Below are 19,107 nucleotides of genomic sequence, written 5' to 3'. Positions count from 1 at the left end.
TACCTTCATAGCGCATGTCTTGATAGGAATACGTGCAAGCGTGTGAGATTATGTGTGTTTCTGTTAGTGGATAGAAGAAATCCAAATTTCCTCCATGCACCTTCTGAGACTAGAAGCGAGATCAGAGTTCACGAGCTCGCTGGCCATGAGCCTGACACAGAATGGCAGCCCCATGCCCACTAGCCCCAAGGATTCCTCGGACCCACCCTCCTGTGAGGGAGAGCAGATAGTCTCATTTGCGCTCTAGGAGATGCAGCTGCCCTTCTGCCGCTGCTCCACTGGAAGAGCAGAGGCTTCCTTTGCCGCTGGACACCAGAACACCTGCCCGTGGCCGTCGCATCCGCTGCTCCCCCAGGCAAGGCTGTCTCTTGCGGGCTGGTGGTTCCACACCATCTATCACTGTTCTGAGGAGCAGGTGGGGCTCTGCGGCTTCCCCAGTGCCCACAGCGCCCCCAGGAGGCTGTGCTGCTGCTCGGCCCTCTCTCCTGGGCAGCAGCGTCCCCAGTGCCGTGAGCGCTTACCAGACCAGCGCCTCGCGGCATGGCGGGAAGCATGCCTTCTTCAGTTTCGAAGCAGTGTCTGTCACTCAGGCCTCAAGATTTTAAGAGTTGCAAGAGACACCTCTTTCAGTTTTTATTTACACCCTTTCCCCATTGCCAGCTCTTCTCAGGACTCAAGCAGGCGGGTATCGAAGCAGAGGATGCATCTATGTGACAGAGATCACACGATCCTCAGAACTGCCCTCCCCTAGAAGGATGGCCACTTTTACTGAGTCAGAGTCATTAGGCCTGGCTTATTTTTCCCTTCACGCTCTCCCAGGAGGCTTCTCAGCCCCTGGGCAGATAACCTTCAGTTCTCCAGATGTGTCCCAGAGTGTTGGAGCCCCAGCTGACCCATCCTGGGCTCTTCCTGAGACCCTTTAGGCGCACGTATGTATGTGGACGAATCAGTGCGTGGTTACAGAATAAATCAAGAGCGGCTTGTCGGCAAGATAACCGACAGCTAGGGCATTGGGATCTTCCCCACAACTTTTCGTTCCGGGAAGCATATGGAAACTCTAAGTGTGATAGGTAGAGATTAACTACTTAATTCTTTAGCTGGAATCAAACTGGCAGGCTTCAGAACCATCAGGCTCTGCGTAAGAGGAAGCGGCTTCAGATCTGGGTAGGGAAGTCTTACTTCTCCAGCAATGACACTGCCCTGGTTTTTGGCAACTGGTTTCAGAAATAACACAAAGAAAGCCTATGCGTAAGAACTCTGTTTAGATAAGTATTTCCCAAAGAGTGCTGTGCACAGCCTCCTGTATTATGAGATTCTCTGGAAGTACACACATGCGTGAACGGGTCTGGAGACCCCCACATCCTGTGTCTTAGAGGGTGTACTTTGGCAGACTCCAGATTGGAGAAAATGTTGAGTAGAGAAACTTTTAATATATTGACAATGGAAATCTTTTTAAAAAAAATCTAACACATTAATATCCTCAGAAGTAATGTTTTATGGAGTGCATTTTGAGAACATTAGCTTAGAACAGGCGTCAGAAAACTTTTTCTATAAAAAATCAAATAGTAAAACCTTTCAGCTTTGTGGCCATACGCTCTGCGGCAATGACTCTGCTGTAGCACGAACGCAGCCGTAGACAGCACATAAAACAGCCAGCGTGGCCGCGTTCCAAGAAAACTTTGGTTATGGACACTGAAATTTAAATTTCATGTGTCACAAAGTATTATTTTTCTTTTGGCTTTTTCCAACCACTGAAAAAAGGGGGAAAAAAATTCTTAGCTTGAGAGGGCTGTAGAAAAACAAGTGGTGAGCTGAATTTGACCGCCAGGTTGCAGTTCCCTGACCCAGGGCTTGGAAGCAGCATCAGCTAGGAAAGGAAGTGAACATCTGTGCAGATACCAGACCCAGAGTCCACGGAGCAGAAACCCTGTCTATTTACGCCCCCTCCCGCATTCAATCTCCAGTGCTCAGTTTGCCGCCTAGGACTTCGCCGAACCATACGGTACATGCTTGTAATGTTTTTTGAACCAAGGGATAACCATCGATTCAATTTATCTGTTAGTAGCATGGGCAGAAGTTAGTTTGTACTGGTCCTGATTGCTGGATGTCATCATAAGTGGCAAATAGGAACACATGACTCTGAGGCATTCAATGCCAGCAAGAATTTCTACTAGAGCATGGACTTGAGGACACGGGGAGGGGGAAGGGTAAGCTGGGACGAAGTGAGACAGTGGCATGGACATATATACACTACCAAACGTAGGGTGGAGAGCTAGTGGGAAGCAGCCGCATAGCACAGGGAGATCAGCTCGGTGCTCTGTGACCACCTAGAGGGGTGGGATAGGGAGGGTGGGAGGGAGGGAGACGCAAGAGGGAAGAGATATGGGAACATATGTATATGTATAACTGATTCACAACAGTGAGAGGCCCGTGTACCGCAAAAAAACCCACAAAAAACAAAAAACAAAGAGCTCACGAGGTCATGGGAGAGCCAGAGACAACAGAACAACTTCGCTAACCTGAGAACCTCTCCACCTGCTCTTGACCACACGCAGCCTGGTATTTTCAGTGCCCTTTTCTGGGGCCGATGCTAGAAGCCCCAGCTGGTTACGGATTCTTGACGGCAGGCGCCATGCCCTTTGTCTTTCTCACCTCTGAAGTGCCCACACAGTGACCACCTACAGAGGAGACTCTCACCACGTGTCTGCAGACTTTATTCTAAAGGTTTCGACGTGGGATGCTTGGTTTCCTCATGACCGAGATTCAGCCAGACGTGTGTGCGACTGGCGACCAGCGGACCCAACGGTAGAGGGGAGGGGCGGGGAGCTGCAGTGGGACGGCCACCTGTTCTGGGTGGCGCAGGAGAGGCGGCAGGGCTGCAGCAAACAGGGGGGCGCAGGAAGGGATTAGCCCGCCCTCCCGCTCAGGACCCAGGACGGTGTGTTTGGTGGACCCTTGGCTACCGTGGGCCCCGAAGAACTCACTTTCTAGGTCTAACCCCCATTCCAGGAGGAGGGTCCCTCCAGACCAGATCCAATTCAAGGGGAGGTGGGGACACTTCAGTTTCTATAGGAATTTTCAAACCAACAGGGTAGCTTCAGCAAAATGGCTGAGCCACGCAGTAGGGCCGGACACCAGACAGCAGCGGCCCTGCCCGGTGCCTCCTCTCAACCCCACCAGCCACACGACAGCCCGGCCACATAGTCAACACAGCTACAGCTGGGACCCCTGCCTCCGTTTCACATGGAGGGGTGGGGTTCTGGTGGTGAGGCTTTGGAATTAAGCCTCCATTGGTTTAGTATCTTTTTCTCTGTTGTCTGGGACCAATGATTTTATCCTTCTGAGCTTTAGCGTTTGCATCTACAAGGTGGGGACAATGATATGTCCTGCCGTTGTGAGGACCGCAGGAGAGAATGTAAAGAGCCGGGCACCAATAAGCGTATCACGAATGGTAGCTGGTATTATCACCTTCCTCCCACAGGGACTGTCTGCAGGGCCGTGCTCACTCCTGGCCACCGCCGTTCGTGGACCCAGGAAGTCCTGCGTTCTGCAGAGTGCATCGGCTTGATTTGCAGTGGGGACCCCCCTGGGCGCTCGGGGTTAACTTTCCGTACATCTATCTACGAAGCACCTTACCGTTCCGCCATCTGTTTCTCATCTCCATCTATTGTGGTTCCAGATTACAGATGTCTCCCGCCCTTAACGAATACGGGGCTTGTGTTTCTGTTTCTTGTTCTCTGTGCTGTTTCGGAGCAATTCCTGAAAAAAAGAAGGAGGGCAGAAACATCTTTGCTCTGTCATCTAAAAACCTGGTTATCTTTTCAGATACATCGAAAAGCACAACACGTAATAGAGTATCTTAGAAATCAAAAGGAAAAGCAGATCTTTCCCTCCCACCTCCGCCTTCCATACTCCCTCAAATGTAATAAAGACACAATAGCCCGCTTCTTCCGTCTCCCTGCCTGTGCTGCCATCAGCACATTCCTCCTGCATGTCCCACAGGCCCTGCTCACAGATGAAGCAGTCAAGGCTGGAGCCTGACTGACTTGTAGGGAGGGGGGACGTAATCGGAGGGAGGAGAACATTACAACAACCCAGCTGCTCTTCCGAGGTTGATTTCCATTTTGGAAAATAGCAGAAGCAATTACCGTGGCTCATTAGAAGGCCTAACACACTGGCTGCAAAACTATATTTGGAAAACCGTATTCACTTAGCTCCAGAGTGGTGAGAGGGTGTGAGAGGGTGGCAGGAAGTGGAAAAGACAGACCGGGGCCGGCCACTGTGGAGACTCGAATCTGCAAACAGGTGACTTGATTGAATTCTGCGAGGAAGAGGCACTGATGGAGCTGGGACACGGGGCCCACCCGGACCCGCGTCTCAATGCTCTGAACCTTGGGAAGCTCCAGCCCTTTAGAAGATTGAGGCTGTTCATGGAGAGGCCCTTCTGCCTAGTGGGAAGTGGGGTGAGATAGAGTCTCTTTCATGTGTCCTGAGAAAGCCCAGCTACCACCTCGGATGTCCAGGGAGCAGCGGTGGGCTTCTGTGGTCTCCCTTGAATTTGCCGTTCGATTACATCAGGGCCCGTGGGCCTTTGGAACAAGTTTTCATTCTTATCTATCTGCTTGCTTTCTCGCTAGGAAGTGTCGACAACACAGGCCGTTCGTTAGCTCCTGTCTTGTATTTGCTCATAACTAAAAGGAAGGTTCTGGGATGGGAAGGACATACTTTGGGCAAGAAAGGCATGGTTCAGGAAGTTTGTGGGGTAAGACTACCCCAGATAGAACTTGAAAAAAGTCACCTCTGTTCTCTGCTGTTGGATGAGGGCATCTGGAGCCCTTCACCCCAGTAATACTTCTTATCTAAGTTATGCGATGGAACTATTTAATTTGTACTTAAATCATCGTCAATGTTGGTATGGTTCTTTATATTTTACAAGGTACTTTCTTTATATTTTGCCAGGGCTGTCAGGAGCTGCTTCCTACTAAAAAAAATAGGGGAAGAGTCCCCGCCAGCAAGCAGAGAGGGGGGGAAAATGGTCTCCACGTAGCATTTGTATTGATAGGCAACACACAGGATCCAGGCACTTTGGGAGATTCCACAGTCTAGGTAATTTGTATTAGCTTCCCCTGCCCTGTTGATGACCCCTGGCTTTCTCATAAAAGATCTCATTTAAAACCCAGGTACACATTATTGTTTCTATTTTACAGAGGAATAACATGAAGTTCAAGAAGATTTTACAACTTGCCCAGGGCCACCCATCTACAACAACATGGCTGAGACGTCAACTCAAGTTACTCTTATGTCGGTTTCTCTTGACCATAGTGCCTTAGTCAGAAATGTACCTCCCTTAATGGAAATCCTGAGTGACAACTGAATCATCTAGGATTTATTTATCTCAAGTCTGGGGAACTTGCTCCAAGGAGGCAGGTTTACTGTCTTTCTGGTCTACCAGCCTTATTTAGCATATGGCTTCTGTCCTTATGCTCATAAGACGTCTGCTGTTCCTCAAGGAATCATATCCTCTTTCTAGGAAGAAGAAAGAAGTTTTCTAGAGCCAGTGTAACAAAGTACCACAAACTGGGTGGCTTAAAACAATAGACATTTATTGTCTCACATTTCTGGAGGCTGGAAGTCCAAAATTAAGGTGTGGGCAGGGCCGTCCTCCTCCTGAAGGCTCTAGGGAAGAATCCTTCCTTGCTTCTTCCAGCTTCTGGGGTTGCCAGCAATCCTTGGTTTTCCTTGGCTTCTAGATACATCACTCCAAGCTCTGCCTCCATCTTCAAATGGCCTTCTCCCATGTGTGTCTGCAACTGTGTGTCCAAATTTCCATCTTCTTGTAAGGACATCAGTCATATTAGATTTTAGGACCTATCCTAAATCAGTAAGACCTCATCTTAACTTGATTACATCTGTAAAGACCCGTTCTCCAAATAAGGCTGTAGTTACGGTAGACATGAATTATTTGGGGATACCATTCAACCCAGTACAAAAGGGGAGAGGCAATGCCAGCAGATTTCTCCTGTGTCATATGGTCACCTTAACTGCAAGGGAGCTTGGAAAATCAAGTAGAGGCGGGCAAGGGGGGAGGAAATTGGAAGGGAAGTTAGGGAAGTCTGATACACACAGCTATTGTTTAACCAGCTTCTTTGTTTCAGATGAAGGGAACTAACATCTTCTGAGATCATACAGTAGTCTTAGGTTCTTTATATACATTACCCTATTTAATATTGTAGCGCCTTTCCATGTGTCTCTCTTCTTGGGTTGTCAGCTCAGTGAAGGCAGAGCTGTATCTTCTATTTCTTTTATACACCATTCAAATTGGAGCTCAGTACACATTATATTGACTAAATTATTGCCGAGTCTTCCTCACTTGTTGCTAGCCCAGTCTTTCCCAAGGGCCTCCTGTTGTCAGCCATGGAAACTGGTCCATGCTTGATGTTGTTTTCCTTCTCCTCCTCCCTCTTCACCTCTGTTTGTCGTCATTGTTGTTATAAAGGAAATAAGCAGCAGTTATATTTCATAAGTAACTCAGTGGGCTGCCCTCATGTGACCCAGAAGAATAAATTCCTTTCTAGGTACCCCCACCTTGGAAGGACTCTGAATGAGAAAGACTGTGGAATAAGGGATTATTATTGTAAGAAGCTAAATTCTAATTCTGAAATGGAATCTAGAGTTATGTGCTCTGTTCTCCGTAACCACAACTGTTCTGTTTCCAGTTTCTGGAACTGCTCTGATTTGTCTTCTTAATCAATCCTTATAAGTGTTTCTGAAGGAAAAGGAGGAGGATAGTAGAATCAAGATCCAATATCTCACAATCATACCTAGGAAGATAAATATATAGGTAGACAGGAGGAAAGATGGACAGATACATGGAAAGGTAGATGGGGTATTTGAAAGGATACTAGGGAGTTCGGAGTGTGTGCCATGCTCACTCCTTGCCCTTTGTACCAGGAATTCTACCTCCCTGGGCGTAGCTGACTGGACTAAAGGTGAGCACCTGGCCCAAAGGCAACCGTCGATGGCACTGGCTGTGGTCCAGAGGGGCACAACAGGGTTACCTGGAGAGACTTTTCAAAATATCAGATGTCCAATTCAATATCAGATGGAGATCTTAATTTATGACATATCAGCGGGTTCCCTGGAAGTATATTTTGAAAGAGCTGTACGGTTGCTTCTGATGTGCTCCCCTGGTAAGGAACGTCTGAGTGCTGGTTTCAAGGCAGTTTTTCCCCAGAGGGGTTCCTTATATTCTGTAGTGATTAGGCAAATCATTCAAACCCTTTCTGGAGGAGTTTGACTTCAGAGCTCACAGAGAGTTGATGATGCCGAGAAGTCCAGAACAGTGGAACTGGTGAGCCGGGGCGGCTGTTTCACTGACATGCCAGAGCCCTGGAGCGGAGAGGGAGGGCTGCGTGATCGGAGCAGACATGAGCAGATAGATGCCGTGTCCTCAGAGGGGCGACCAGGTTATAAAGCTCCAAATGGATCCTAAGCGGTGAGATCCATGCTCCATCTCCCCGTGGAGTTTCCTGAGCCCTCGCGTGCTTGTGTGTACCGTATCAACACCCACTCACCGAGGTAACCCCAGTATGTCTCTACTGTTTGCAAACTGAAAGGACTCCACATAGAAACATATCTGTATAGATTCACTGAATGCTCCTCAAGCATTTATTTCATAATGAGAATACAAATAAGATAAAGAACATACCTATTCTTCACTAAAGAAGAAGTGGTGAATAAGACAGACTGTGTCCCTATTTGCACGGCGCCTGCATCCTAGTTGGTTAATTAAACAACTGCGAAGAAATCAATAAGACAGTTTCAGATGAGAGTAAGTGTCGTGTTGGAGAATGACGGGGGAGGGCCACACTTTGGATTGGCTGCTCAGGGCAGACGTCAATAATTCTTGGCAGCCCTTCATTCTTTTCTTCACTTGGGGCCAGCTTCTTTCCTAGCTGAAGGGGTACAGGACTGCAGCAAAGGGTGGAAGGCCAGGCAAGTTTTGCAAATTACAAGGGATTCCTTGAGACAGAAGCATCCGTCCGACAAATATCTATCTTCCCCAGAGATTGGAGGGGAGAGGACTGAAAGAAGAGGGAGGGAGCATGGAGAAAGGGAAGGTGATCCTCTCCAAATCGATTAGGAATGAATGTAAGACTTGCTCCCAAATTAAAATAACCATCTACTAAAGGTAGGTTTCCTTCGAGTCACCCTTAGATGCTCATGATCTTCAGCTGTTTAAAACTCCTTGCCCCTTCTCCCTCTCCGTCTGCCTGGGTCTTTCTCCTCCCTCTACCTCTCTCCCTCACCCCACGTTCCCATTACTGTCAGGAGAACGAGCTGCATGCATGCCAAATCAGGTCATTCACAAATATAGAACAAACGTCTGTCACTACAGATTTACCACGATGACTAAAGCATGGCCCTTCTGTCTGTGAAAAGTGTGACCATTAGTTATGTGGCGTCACAGCCTGCATAGCCTTTTAACCCTCTACCTTAGCTTCACGGAGGTGAGCACTCCTCCAATACGCATCCGTCTGAGTGTCTTTGAATGATTTATTGTGGTGGCTTGTCTAAGGAGAAGACAAAGTCAGCCTTTGCATTTAACCCTCCCCCCCCAGCACACATACAAAGCCATTTTCTGGAGTTGAGGGCTTAACTGTAAATATTTGTTCTGGCTGAAACCTGCTAGAGAATATTTACCTAAAATGAGATAACTAACAACACTCCATTAAAGAAAATGAGCATGAACTGACACAGCTTTTCAAGAAAAATTGCTAACTAAACATTAAATTCAATTTACGTTATTTAGAATCCTCTTTTAGTTTTATTTATGATCATTATTATTTTAAAGAACGAAACAGGTATATTTCTTTTGGACTACCTGATACAGAGGATAGTGTGGTATGGATGGATAGTATGAATGACAAATAATACAAATATATTTTATTTGAAATAAACAAAAATGCTTACGTAGCTCAACGGGTCACTTGGAAATAAACTCTTGCTTGACTGTGTTACCGAGCAAAATCAAAGCTGAAACACAAACTCTTCTTTTGACATGTATTTGGAGGAAGACACTACTCGGTTTTTAAAAAACTGACCTTCTCTTAAGGCCTGGTCATCGAAGTGTAAACAATGTAAATGAATCCGCCATTTCCAATTGTCATATCATATCTATGTTACCTGTGCATTCTGAGATCACACCTGTACCTGCCAATATACCTGGGAAGGGTTGCTGTATCACAGTTACATTTGAGTTGGCAGGCAGGACTGAGGAGGAGTAATTTGGAAAAAGTTTTACATCCTGTTTAGAACAAATCACTAGTATTCCCTTAAATAACAGGTCATAATAGAAAGATACTGTCCGACTATGACTGTTAACTATGCTAACAGTCATAGTTGTTTGATTCATTCGCTTAGAGTACAATCCTGCCACAAAGTATTAAAGCACAGGATAACTATTACTCCTTCAACATCTGCAGCTTTTCAAGTTTTATACTCTACTATATCCCTAGTATGTCAGCAGTTTTTGAATATTAAAAAATAATAATAAATGGGTAAAACTCTTCTAAAAATGCACATGTCTATAACTATAATGGTACTAGATGGGAAAGAGACAATGAGGGGAGGGAAAAAAGCAAACATTCATTTGTAGGGAATGTGGTTCAAGCCTTTGGATTTAAAAATAACTTCCCCAGAGAAGCTGGCTATAATGGAATTTCCAGAAAACTTCCTTTGCCTCCAAAAAGGACCTGAAAAGCCCCAATCCAAACGTTTGAAACTATAGTTATGGGATGTTATAAATCATGATCAAAGCAATTGGAGGGAGAAGGATGAATGTGTCTTCCATTCAGCTATAGTTTGTAGCATAGCCTCTTTAGCTGTTGGTTGATCAGTAAAAACCAGTGAAGTGCCAGAAGTGCTTTGAAGGATGGGGTAGAAAAGTACTGAACATATTACCTGTCTATGTCAGTAACAGGGCTTCATGGCTAGGAAAATTTTCTAAATAGTAAAATGACTCCAGGATAGATATCTCTCTCCATCATTAAATGTGGCAGAATTTAAAAAAAAAAAAAAAAAGATTTACAAGTAGATATAGTGAAAACAGAAAATTACAAGGCAGAAAACACAAAAGAATCAAGACAATGCTATAAGTTCAACAGTATTCCATGAGGCTAGAAAACCTGTTAACTTTGAAAGCCCTAGAAAAATATCGCTCTTGTTTATAAATCACTTATTTATCATATGACCACATACTGAATCCTTTCTTTCCATGTACTTTAGAATCCTACATTCAGCCTTTAAGCATTCTGCATTTCTTGGCCAATCTTTTTTTTTTTTTTTTTTTTTCTGCTCACGGGCCCAGCCGCTGCGCGGCATGTGGGATCCTCCCGGACCGGGGCACGAACCCGTGTCCCCTGCATCGGCAGGCGGACTCTCAACCACTGTGCCACCAGGGAAGCCCTCTTGGCCAATCTTGTAGCTGAGTATCTTGTTCCAGTTGATTTTGGTGCAGGTAACTGGAAGTTGCTGGCACAAGGCCTCGAACGTGGTGTCTGACATTGTTTGATGGTTTTCACTCATTGCTGTCTGATACTCATTTTCTGCATGCTCTATGATTTTAATAAACTCCTTGGCAGTTTGGACTTCATTCAAAACAGTTACTGACTCCTGTACATCTTTATGACTAACCAACTTAACACTGCCATCTTCATAACCGTGAACCTAAATCTTAAGTACTCCAACCACTTGGGCTGTAGAGGGTGTGATGGTGAACTTCCATTCTGATCTCCGACGACCATTCGAGAAGTTTTTAGGCTGAAACCGATGGCTTTCAATACATATGGCATACGTGGATGCCATTTCTTCAGTGACGGTCTGTTGCCCATCTATAGTTTTAGCATAAACAGTACAGAAGCCGTTGGAATAATGATCTTTCACATAGGCCCTTAAAGCACTGTCACAGGATTCTCTCCAAGACTTCAGACCTCCATCTACTTCCTCCAGCTGAGGGTCACTTGCTTCTTTCCGTAAGTGATCAAACTTAAAGGAAATATTGTTTCTTGGATCTGAAAATCTGCTATTACCCAGGTCACCGTGTTCTATAATTAAGACCCAATCCTCATATCCTTCTATCTTCACAGGCGTGAACTGACCCATGTTATACTGGGCAAATACATGTGCTGCCCCTTCCCTGAGGAGACTGTCATTATTAAGTAGTAAGTAGCCGGACATCGTTGAACACTTCATTAAACTCCCCTGGGGGTGCGTGAGTACTGAATTTAGCAGCTATGCGGACCTTCTCCTCAGCCGACACCCAGTCCTCGAAGTCAGCCATCTTGGGCTGCTCTCTAGATGTTTTAAATTCATCATGTACTTTTACCTTGTAAAAACCAGATCAATTTTCCTTTCAATCTGATATTAAAATATATCTGATGATAACTGAGAGAAAGAAAAAGTGAGAAGAAAATAATAGTGATTTCTAAAGGAGGATAAAATAAATTTTTGAAATACCTATTTATCTTTAAAGTAGTCTTGTTTTCAAGTGGTTTAGTCCATGTTAAAGTACAAGTCCACCCTGCGTTTTATAGGTAACTAAAGCAAAGCCCAAAGATACATATGTATGAATGAGAAAATTGGTAATGAAGAATATCATTCAATACTGAACACAAAAATTCCAAAAAGCTAGAGTCTTTTTCTGTTTTCATTTCAGCAGAACAGTCCACGGAAATTTTAAAAGACCTCTAAAGCCTAATACGAAGAACATAAATAAAAGCACAAACTACTATCCATACAACTTGTTTCCACTTTGATCATTAGGCTGGGCCAATTTTCACTGAGACTTTTTATTTTTTAAAAATGTAAAGGCAGCAGAAACCACAAATGCTAAAATGAGAAAGTCAGACCTGTTCTCACTGCCCCCAAATAACTATATTACCCTACTGACCCCAGTCGTAAGTGCCTCGCCAGTTACGTAGGACACCATCATTACTGTTATCACCATTGTTATTATTTTGTTCATTTCTTTGCTCATTAGTTTCCTGGTTCAACCATCATACACGACTGTAATAGAAATTCATTACCATGTGATAGCTGTTGGGCCGCCTATGGGAAATGACTTGATAGTCTTGCAAACACTGAATCGCGCAGGAAATTAACACTCATTTTCATGCACGTTTGTTTGCATGTTGATGACCTGGAAACACATGCTTACACTCCATATTTTCCCTTGTTGCTCTTGATTTGTTTTTCCTCTGGTAGGAACAGAACAATATGGGCTTCCTCCAGGGGACCAAACAGCACCTAACTACTGCGGCACGCAAGGGCGAGAAGAGCAGAGAGACGCAAACTACACTGTGAGGAGACCAGCAGAGGGCACACAGAGGGGGAGGGCAGCCACCTGGCATCACTCCTGGGCACTGCCAGCCGTCATGGCAACTGGGCGGCCTGGAGAAGGGGAAGGCCAGGAGGAGAGTAGAATCCGACAGTGGATCCCAGAACACTCCCCTGAGGATGTCATAGGGAGCTTTTGCTCTTGGGGCCACCGAGTTCAGAAGCTCAGTTCCCGTGTCGCCCTTCCCACACCAAAGAAGGGGGATGAACATACATGGATGCCATTTCTTCATTTCATCAAATACCTCCTTGCTTGTTACAGTCTTTCTTCCTTCAGTGGCCAAGAAGACCAGTTAAACTCGTCCTTTATTCACTAAACCTTGTCTTTCCTGGCCTCTAGAGTGAGGCCAGTGACAACTGCTACGAATGGCAAGCTATCAGCACTTCCTCAGCAGCGCTGTCCCATAGAACTTTCTGCAGTGGCGGAAATGTTCCGCATCTGTGCTGTCCTGTCTAACAGCTGCTAGTTACACGTGGTTACTGAACACCTGAAATCAAGGCTAGACAGTTCATTTTAAATTAAATGTAAATTCAATTCAATTTATATTTTCCATAATAAAACTTGTCGTTGTTGTTTAAGGACCCTGAGTACTCAGAAATGTGTCTTAAAAGTCCATCAACTCTCGCTTCTCTAATTCTGGTTGAATCACGTGTGGCTAGCGGCCACTAGGGACAGCACAGATCTGAAGAGCAGCTCTCAGAGTTGGCGTCAGAACTTTCTGGCTATTCCTGTGTCAATACAGGAATGTGCACATAATGCCTCAACTTATGTGTAGAAGACCTCGCTGCCTTATTCTTCTTGTTATAAACCAGGATTCAGGCCAATGCTATCACACCCAAGTATATGATTACTGTCTATAATCTGATAACCCTCCAATCGACTTTCAACCCCCCGAGCTGACTTCTTTGGCTCATGTAACACTCTATCTACCTTGACAGTGGGCCCAAATCTCACCCCAGACATACAGAATCAGAATCTCTGAAGGGTTAGCTTAGCTTAGAAATTTACAATTTTAATACGTTTCTCAGGAGATTGTGATGCAAACAGTCCAATGTTGATTATGACCAGCTCTGCATTACATTTCAGACCAGATGTATCACCACCAACCAAGGAGAAGATCAAACTCTTCATCTCCTTCTCCTGACTTCTGCCCTTTGTAATTCGTCCAAACCCAGGAGGTAAGGCCATAATTTCCGTAAGTCTGAGAGTCATCACTCGTTGATTAAATGTACCAGTTGGACAATGGCTGGCACATAGGTAGCATTCAACCAATATTTAATCATTGTGCTTTTCCCTTGTGTCTTTCGTTTCTCATATCTGCTTAGTTGTGAAGCAAGGCCTTTTCCCTCCATCCTGTCTCTTGTGCCCATTTCACTCTTTCTTTCTCCGACTGCCACTAAGTTAGTTGATAATTTAATCCTCCTTATCCTGTGATACTGCATCTCTCATCATCGTCATCGTTATCAACATCCAGTCCCTTTGTATTCAGTCCACAAATGAACCTCGTGATACGGAAATTACGATTCCCATTTTACAGAGTATTCCGTTTAAGGAATTTTACCCAGTGTCATTCAGCTAACAATTGTCAGAGAAATGTGCATTTATATCCAAGGTTATGGTCTCTTCTACTAAGTGGGACTAACTACCTGCTGTAAAGCCCCCATTATACTCTCTGGCAGTTCTTCCCTGGACCAGTTATCTTCTCTGTTCATCTTGTTGACTGTGCCATGCCCGCTGTGGAATAATGAGAGAATCATCAGTGGATGCTCAAATCACTGGGTGAGAAACTGTCCAGAGAATGGGACGTTCACAGTCTCAAATATGACACCACAGGTGACTCATGAATACCAAGGGGAAGGTGGCAGGCACCACCTTAACCAAGTGGGAAATAATGGGATAAACTGACATCAAGCGCCTGCTGATGTGATGTAGTGAGAAAACCACATCACCTGTGTAGTATTTCTGTCAGAAATATTAAACTTGAATCTAATCATGAGGAAAGAGTCAGACAAATCCAAACTGAGATACAACAGACAAAAAAATGGCCTAGGTTCCTCAGAAATGCCAATGCCATAAAAGACAGAAAAGTTCAGGGCTTCCCTGGTGGCGCAGTGGTTGGGAGTCCGCCTGCCGAGGCAGGGGACGCGGGTTCGCGCCCTGGTCCGGGAGGATCCCACGTGCCGCGGAGCGGCTGGGCCCGTGAGCCGTGGCCGCTGAGCCTGTGCGTCCGGAGCCTGTGCTCCGCAACGGGAGAGGCCACGACAGTGAGAGGCCCGCGTACCGCAAAAATAAATAAATAAATAAAAGTTCAGTGAATGGTTCTAGGCTGAAGAGATATAACAATTAAGTGTGACATCTGCTCCTTGATTGGATTATGACCTTTTCAAAAGCTATGAGGGCCATATGGGGACAACTGAAGAAAACTGAACATGGACTACATATTAGAAAGTAAGATTGTATCAATAATAGTTTGTATGATTAGACTGTGGTTCTGTGGGAGAATGCCCTCATTCTCATATATATAGACATATGTAGGGTTGAAGTGTCCTGACAGCTAAACCAGTATTCAAATGTTCCAGCAACAAACAAACAAACAAACCACACCAGAGAGTTAAAGCAAATGAGGTAAATGTTAACAACGGGGGGATTTCGATAAAGAGTATCTAGATATTTTTGCAACTTTTCTATAGGCTTGAAATTTATTCCAAATAAAGAGTTGGTTTAAAAAAAAGAAATAATATTAGCAATACTTACGCAGCCCTTACTTTGTGCTATAGATACTCTTCCAAGCACTTTACACAGAGTAATTCAGTTAATCTTCACAACACCCTGCACGGTATATTATATTAGCTGCATTTTACACATGAAACAATAGAGGTTCATAGAGGTTAAGTGATTTGACTGAAGTCAACAGAATGGAGTAGAGTTGGGATTCCAACTAGAGCCTGTGCAACTTAACCTCTGTGCTCAGCTTTTACTGGGCATATCCTAGTTTTCAGCGTCTTCTGAGGGCGTCGAAGAGGTTGTCCATCACACCTCAATAACTCAAACACTTTAACCTTCTTCCTTGTATTAACTTGAAATTTATTCCCTGATGGATTTGATCCATTTGTTCTATTTCTGCAGTGGGTCCATCCAGAGAAAACCACTCTTTCCTCCCCTAGAATGTAAGCTCCACAAGAATTAAGAATCGGTCATGTTCACTACTGTGTTCCCATGTTGGAAAAATACCTCCTGGCACACGGCAGGAACTCACTAAATATTTATCGAATGACTGAATGACTGAACGAATGAATGAACAACAGCCTTTCAAATATTTGAGGTCAACTGCTGGCAATTTTCACCCTCTGTTGAAAACCTTCCTAGTCCCTTCAATTGTGCCATTAATATTCTAGTCACTATCCTCTAAATAATTCCAGTTTCTCTAGTGTTAAGGGTTGTTCCCGGAACTGAAAACAGTACTCCAGAGTTCACCGACCACCGCCACTTTCCTTGTTTCAGATGATTTCCTTCTTTTAATTGAGCCTAAGGAATCACAACCGTTTTTTAAGTGGCATTGTAAACACTGCAGAAAAGTTTTACTGGCAAAGACAGTGGACTAAACATACATGTTAACTATTGCTCTGTCCTAGGCTCCACTAAAACAACAGTAAAGGATTTTTTTTTCTTGCTTAAGCCCCTGAGAACAAAGGTAATGAGAGATACGGAAATAGTAGTAATGTTTTAGAAGCTAGAAAGCAGATGAACAAATGGTAACTGACTTATCCAACCTAAGAAAGATGAATCTTAAGCCAGCAGGGAGATCAGGTGTCACTAAAGAATCCCCAAAGTTTCAGAAATTGGTGACATCAGTTACCTCTAGAAGGAGGGCTTCAGGTGCAGAGTGAAAACAGGGGGATTGGTCACAAATCTGTTTAAGACTTGAAATGTCTTTGTGGCCCTCCTTTACGCAGCAGAAACCTAAGGGTCTGTTCTCCAGAGGGGTCACAGAGAAGGTCTCCAGACAGGGGTTACACCAGACACAGTTTGGGGCAGGGGTACCTTAATGAAAGGAGGACTAAGTCGGATTGGAGAAAGATTAAATAAACGTTTCCATACTGACTGCCAAGTCCTATGCCCTCTTCCCCCACTCTGCTTATCTCTATCCTTCAGGTAAGAGTTTGGAAAGTCTTTCTCTGGAGAATCCAACTCGTCCAAGAGGAAAAACTTAGGAAATTGACAATGAGGGGTCCCCAAAGAAATGGCTGACTCCATAGCATGTAAACCCCACCTATGAGCTCAGAGCCTCCAATGAGCTTTAAAACTTAAAAATAAAGAAATTTATCATTCATTGTAGCTAAATATACATAAGATAAAATTTTATCATATTAACTTTTTGTTTGTTTGTTTGTTTTGCGGTACGCGGGCCTCTCACTGTTGTGGCCTCTCCCGTCGCGGAGCACAGGCTCCGGACGCGCAGGCGCAGCGGCCATGGCTCACGGGCCCAGCCGCTCCGCGGCACGTGGGATCCTCCCGGACCGGGGCACGAACCCGCGTCCCCTGCATCGGCGGGTGGACTCTCAACCACTGCGCCACCAGGGAAGCCCCCATATTAAATATTTTTAAGTGTATAGTTCAGTGGCGTTAAGTACATTCACAATGTTACACAATCATTACTACCATCCATCTCCAGAACTTTTTCATCACCCCAAAAGGAAATGTACTCATTAAACAGTAACTCCTCGTAAACCCATCCCCTTAGTCCCTGTAAATTCTGTTCTACTTTCTGTCTCTATGAATTTGCCTATTCTAAGTTCCCCATATAAGTGGAATCATATTATTTAACTTAGCATAATGCCTTCAAGTTTCATCCATGTTGTAGCATGTGTCAGAGTTTCCTTCCTTTCTAGGACTGAATAATATTCCATTGATGGAGCAACACCAGACAAGAAACTACAGAGTTAAGGGAAAGCCTTATGTTAACTCATAGCCTAGAGAGATTCCTCTACCTTCCCAAAGCCAGGATGATTTCTAAAACCTCCTTTCACAGCAGCACAGAGAAGCCACCCCAGGTTCTAATCTCTGCAGCAGCAGATGGATTTGCAAGACCCGACGGTAAAGGAGAGTAAGCTTTGTAAAGTGCATTCTAGACGGTATATAGATCTGTGCAGCAGCACCCTGAGGCAGCTAGCTAGGGCGACACAAAGATAGCTGATGCAGGTCCTGGACCCTGAAGTCTGAGTTGTGAACAAACACATTAGCAAAGAGAGAGAGAACTCCTTGCTGCTGGGAGCACAGCTTTGATCTGGAACAACCACCCTGGCATGAACCACCACAGAGCACGAACTGGTGTTTAATACAGGAAATGACCACCGTGAGGTCGGCCATGGTCTGAGGACCCAGACCGAAGTGGAGATGTTTACACTCGGCCCCCTTTATAAGGGGTTTTTCCTGATCCCTATCAAAAGCAATGGTGTTCACATGAAAATGATGTTCTTTTTAAAAAAATGAATGAATGAATTAATTTATTTTTTGGCTGCATTGGGTCTTTATGCTGTGTGCGGGCTTTCTCTCTAGTTGCGGCGAGCAGGGGCTACTCTTCGTTGTGGTGTGCGGGCTTCTCATTGCGGTGGCTTCTCTTGTTGCGGAGCACGGGCTAGAGCGCGCGGGCCTCAGTAGTTGTGGCGCGCGGGCTTAGTTGCTCCGCGGCACGTGGGATCTTCCCAGACCAGGGCTTGGACCCGTGTCCCCTGCGTTGGCAGGTGGATTCTTAACCACTGCGCCACCAGGGAAGCCCCTTCGGCAAAAGCACTTTAAACGCAATCGCACTTGAGACCTGCTCTCCCCACCCTGGACTGTGCCCTGCGTCTGCAGGTACACTGGGCTGGGGTGTGGGTGGGGATGGAAGTAAGGCATTGTAAAACGGATTTGAAGAAATAAATCATGTAAAATAGGTAACCAACAAGGACCTACTTTATAGCACAGGGAATTATACTCAATATTCTGTAATAACCTATAATGCAAAAGAATCTGAAAAAGAGTGTGTGTATATATATATATAAAACTGAATCACTTTGCTGTACACCTGAAACTACAATAACACAACATTGTAAATCAACTATACTTCAATAAAAGAAGAAAAAAAGCAATAATCATGGCACAAACTGTTTATCTTGAACTGTTTAAATATAATTTAAACATTAGCAATTTAGTATAATGATTTCCCTGCAACATAGTTCTGGGAGGATCCTAGAACCAAATTCTTGAAATCTTCTCAGAATCAGAGAACTTAAGTTATGCCAGCAGCAACTCATCTTCCAGAAATATGCTACAATGTTGTTTCTCAAACTCCAGCTGTGCATAAAGATCACTCTGAGAGCTTAGTAAACAGACTTCTGGGCCATCACCCCGAAAGATTGTGATTCAGTAGATCTGGAGCTGGCACAAAGATCTTCATTTCTAGAAAGTTCCAAGGTGACATTTATGCCACTAGTCTGAGGGGCACGCTTTAAATAGTACTGTTCTACAGCATTAGAAAATATTGTCCAACAAGTTCTCTTTGCGATGTCTTCCTACTTTGCATGATTTTCTATCCCCCCTTTTCCTCTCTTACTTCTTTGTAACCTTTGTTCTTCCTTTTCCTCTCCCTGCCCTCGAAATGTGGATATGCTCCAAGATTAAAACTTTGCTTCTTATCTCCTTGCCTTTCCTTCCTTTATAAGTTCAATAAC

The 19,107-nt window shown here is 44.7% G+C and overlaps 1 pseudogene; it reads right to left on the bottom strand.

Annotated features, from left to right (window-relative positions):
• Window positions 1-6,928: 6,928 nt before the first annotated feature.
• LOC131764244 (F-actin-capping protein subunit alpha-1-like) lies at window positions 6,929-11,341 on the bottom strand (annotated as a pseudogene).
• Between the last annotated feature and the right edge of the window lie 7,766 nt (window positions 11,342-19,107).

The sequence above is a fragment of the Kogia breviceps genome, chromosome 10, assembly GCF_026419965.1.
Source record: "Kogia breviceps isolate mKogBre1 chromosome 10, mKogBre1 haplotype 1, whole genome shotgun sequence".
Classification (NCBI taxonomy): domain Eukaryota; kingdom Metazoa; phylum Chordata; class Mammalia; order Artiodactyla; family Physeteridae; genus Kogia; species Kogia breviceps.
The sequence above is the reverse complement of the archived record's forward strand: the minus strand, read 5'-3'. Positions and strand labels throughout refer to the sequence as shown.